Consider the following 4,638-nt stretch of genomic DNA (forward strand, 5'->3'; position numbering starts at 1 on the left):
AACCTAAATAAACCTCTTTTGTTAATTAATTACCCAGTCTGTGATATTCATTTATAGCAACAGAAAATGGACTAAGACAATGGGTTTGCTCAGAAAAACATTTCAGATATTTAATAGAAGAAATCAGGTAGTTACAATATACCTATAAGGGATGGTGTTTTGGATGTCAGAAAAAAAACAAGAATAGTCTTAAGGAAGCAAGTTGTATGAATCACTGTGGGATACCAGATTCTATAGTATTAAAACCAGTGCTTCCCTGGAAGATTTTTGGAAAGCTCCTGCAAAGCCTCAGTGTGCAGCTGCCAAAGTCCTGTACCTGACAATGATGCTTCAGGTGTAATAAGAATTCTGCCACTCTTTCTACTTCCAAATGTCATGGTAGTCACTCTCACTGATGAAATGTAAATTAGAACTTACTGGCAATAAATTCTGGGAAATGTACTTTTCAGACTTTCAGCCCAGTCCCTGAAACACACATAAAAGTATAGAAGCAGGCAAAGAGTATTCCTGGCTATTAAAGAGAAAATGATTGTGTGACCAAATCTGTAATCGTTTGTTGTTCTATTTTGGCTTTGGCTTCCAGGAAATTCAAAAATCCCTCCCACCCTTTGTTTTTTAATCTTATTTCCCATATTCTGTGAATACGAATAAAACCTACTGTGTTTTGATGAGTAGAATAATTTGTAGGATTTAAAATCTTTTATATCTAAAATGCTATGATTGCAGTAGTATATCATGGACTTTGTCAATATTTAAAATTTTCATCTATAAAATGCAAAGATTTCAATTTAGGTAAAGTTCCATAATTAGTCTGCATTGACAAACCCCAGCATATACTAAAGAAAATTACTCCATTTTCAAGGCAAGTCCTGAAGCTCATATTGCTGAAGAAAACATTATAAGAACATAAATGAGAAATTAAATGCCTAATAGAATATTTATGGCATTTGAATAGAGTTTATATTACCTGAAGTAGTGTTTGAATTTAGGCTGATAGTTATATTTTATAAGCAAGCAGTAAGAAGATGATGGCCGTGAAAATAATCTTTTCCTTGCTATTTATAAATGCTACACGTTTATAGTCTGAATTTTCTTGAACAATTAGAATACAATAGGGTATTTATGAGAAAAAAGATCCCATTTATATGGTAACGAAAAATATAAAATAATTAAGAATTTACTTACAAACACTCCAAGGACCTAAATATATAGTAAATTTTTTCTCTAATTTTAGCATGCTGTTGGTCTTAAAGAAAACTTCATTGGAAAGTCTTCATCTGCCTTTGTCTCTCTTTTAAAGAAGCAATAGTGGTGTAACAATGAGTTATACATGCACACACATATATATTTAATATATGATGTTGCTAGTAAGAGAAATATTATCATGGCATAAAAGAAATTTACTGAATTTACAATCAATAAGTCTAAGAATGAGTCATGATTTTTCCATTATAAAGAGGTAATGTATTGTTTCTTCACCTGTAATACTTGTTCTGCCCACCACTGAGGTACATTTTAAGCATCAAAAGCAAAATGAAATGTAATAGGCAAGAAAGCAGTTGAAAGACTTTAAACACGAACACCCTACTATGGGAGTCATACTACCACTGCTGCTAACATGCAGTTTCTCATACATATGTTGCATGAAAATAGCTAGACACAAAATATCCACTGACTGTAATCTGACTTTATTCTTATAATATATTTCTGTAATTGTGAGTTTATTCTGACAATACCATGACATAATCACTTTAAATGATTAAAAGGTAAGATATATGCTATACCAAAATCTGGAAATATTGAGGGAAAAGGAACAAAGGCATGGTTGTGTTTAAATGTGAGAAGAATAAGTTTTGGTGGAAAGAGGCTATGAAGTAACCATGAAAGGCTGAGGCCAACTTGGAATTTATCAACGAGGAAAATAATACAGCAAAGCTTTTCAGAAAACTGCTGGACAGTGTAACAGGGAAGATAGAAGCAACGACATAAGAATTAGACTTCAAGGGCGTAGAGGAATATCCGAGCTTGGGAAAATTAATGCATCCAGGTCAATTCAGCTGGAGGATTTTTACTGAAATATTAAATTCAAACATGAGCTCATAAATTTAAAAAATGGGAAAAATTGATAGTACTGACATCATGAAGAAACATCATCCAAAGAAACAGAGCTAATACAGCAGGCAAACAACTACTTCACAAATATGATGAGTAAAATTCATTGAAAGACAATTGAGGATATTTTACTCGTGATGCAAGAATTTTGTTGGTTATGCAGAAATAACCCCTGGAAATTTTGCAAATGAAAAACATTATTTATAGTAAAAATAAAACCTCAAATATATGAATAATGATGTAGGGCAGAAAATATTACCTTGAATTCTTCAACAAGATAAAGTGATAGAAAATAGGACAGTTAAAACAGAACACAGCATAATCCTGGCATTTGTCTGATAGATTTCTGGAAGGGATGGGAGGAAGAGAACAGAAAATAGCTCAAACGATCCAGTTGATAGGACCCAATCAGTATCTAGGTGAATTTAATATAAGCATTGCACATAACATAAATCAGTTTGTCTGTACCTTTAAAGCCTGGAAACTGGCTTGTCCAGCACTTCTGAGAGGCAATGCCCAGTGCTTAGAGCTTATTATTTCTGTGTCTGAGCAAACTGAGAAGGCCCTTTTCTCATTCCAACTTTGAGAAAAATGTTACTCTAGAACTTAGCAACTTAGCGCACTAACACAGGTCCCTAACAATTGTCTTCCGTCCCAGCAGCCCACATTCTAGAATTTTAAAGTGTCTCAACTCAGGAAACTTTAACTATTATAATGACCAACAGTCATAGATTCCAGTGCCCTGGGAAAAACGTAATGCAGGGAGTTAATATTCTTGTTTTGTTGTTGAAACATTTATTTTGATACATGTTGCAAAAATTGTACGGGTACACATGGAAAAGTAAGACATAATCACAGCTCTGTGACGACAATATAATCTGGAAGCTTTAATGCCTGACAGTGTTGAAGCTGAAGTTCTGGGAGCATGACCTGCTGCAGGGCTGAAAGGAGGGGTCGATTAGTATTCCTCTCCTTCTTCCCCTTCACGGAATCCACACCAACCTCCTCACAGTCCTTCTCAAGGGCAGCCAAGTCCTCACAGGCCTCAGAAAACTCTCCTTCCTCCACCCCCTCACCCACGTGCCAGTGAACATACATCAGGGTAAACTTGGGGTCCAGGCGAGCCAAGGCTTCAGTGATGGCTGTGGTGTTGCTCAGCACACACACAGCTCGCTGTACCTTGGCCACGTCTCCACCAGGAACCACGGTGGGAGGCTGGTAATTAATGTCGACCTTGAAGCCAACGGGGCACCAATCCACAGACTGGATGCTGTGCTTGGTCTCAGTGGTGGCAATGGCAGCATTGATGTCTTTGGGAACTGCATCACTATGGTAGGACCGGCAGCAAGCCATGTACTTACCATGGCAATGGTCACATTTCACCATCTGGTTGGCTGGCTCAAAGCAAGCACTGGTGGTCTCTGCTACACAAAGCTGTTCATGGTAGGCTTTCTCAGCAGAGATGACTGGGACACATGTGGCCAGAGGGAAGTGGATGTGAGGACAGGGCACCAGGTTGGTCTGGAATTCCATCAGATCAAGATTCAGGGCTCCATCAAATCTGAGAGTAGCAGTGATGGAGGACACAGTGTAGGTTGGGTACTCAGTGTCGAGGTTCTTATGACAGATGTCATAGATAGACTCACTGTCTACCATGAAGGCACAATTAGAGTACTCCAGGGCAGTGTGGGTGGTGAGGATGGAGTTGCAGGACTCAACTACAGCTGTGGAAACCTGGGGAGCTGGGTAAATGGAGATGTTCCATCAGGAGGGAGGTGAACCCAGAAAAAAAGCTGTGGAAAACCAAGAAGCCCTGGAGACCTGTGCAGTGGTCAGCCAGCTTGCAAATTCTGTCCAAGATGAGGTCAATGATCTCCTTGCCTATGGTGTAGTCATGGGCATAGTTATTGGCAGAATCTTCTTTGCCTGTGATGAGCTGCTCAGGGTAGAAGATCTGGTGCTATGTACCAAGGCGAACTTCATCAATGACTGTGGGTTGCAGGTCTACAAACACTGCCCTGGGCACATGCTTGCCAGCAGCACCCATCTCACTGAAGGTGTCAAAGGAGTCATCTTCTCTCCCAATTGTCTTATCACTTGGCATCTGGCCATCAGACAGGATGCTGTGTTCCAAACAGTAGAGCTCCCAGCAAGAATTATCAGTCTGGACACCAGCCTGGCCAATGTGGTTGGAGAGGCACTCATGCATGGTGGCTAGTGGTTAGGATGCAAAGGCAGTGGGAGCAGACACCGGATCCTGGTTACCATCCCCGACAAGCTAAAAGTCAAGGTAAGTTATGCACTCAGGGAGTTAATATTAACCTGCTATTGCCATTGATACGTGACCTCCAGTGCTTCGCCATTACATTTAGTTGCCATCTCTTCAATCTGGAATAGTTCCTCAGTCTCATTAACTTTTACAAAATTTATTCCTTTGAAAATTATAGTCTAGTTACTTCAAATATCTCTCAGTCTGGGTGTGTGCAATATTTTCTCATGATTAAATTCAGATTATTCATTTCAGGC

General features: G+C 39.0%; 1 pseudogene; it reads right to left on the reverse strand.

Annotated features, from left to right (window-relative positions):
- Positions 1-3,070: 3,070 nt before the first annotated feature.
- On the reverse strand, positions 3,071-4,321 carry LOC134370139 (tubulin alpha-1B chain-like; annotated as a pseudogene).
- Between the last annotated feature and the right edge of the window lie 317 nt (positions 4,322-4,638).

The sequence above is a fragment of the Cynocephalus volans genome, chromosome 2 (genome assembly GCF_027409185.1).
Source record: "Cynocephalus volans isolate mCynVol1 chromosome 2, mCynVol1.pri, whole genome shotgun sequence".
Classification (NCBI taxonomy): Eukaryota; Metazoa; Chordata; class Mammalia; order Dermoptera; family Cynocephalidae; genus Cynocephalus; species Cynocephalus volans.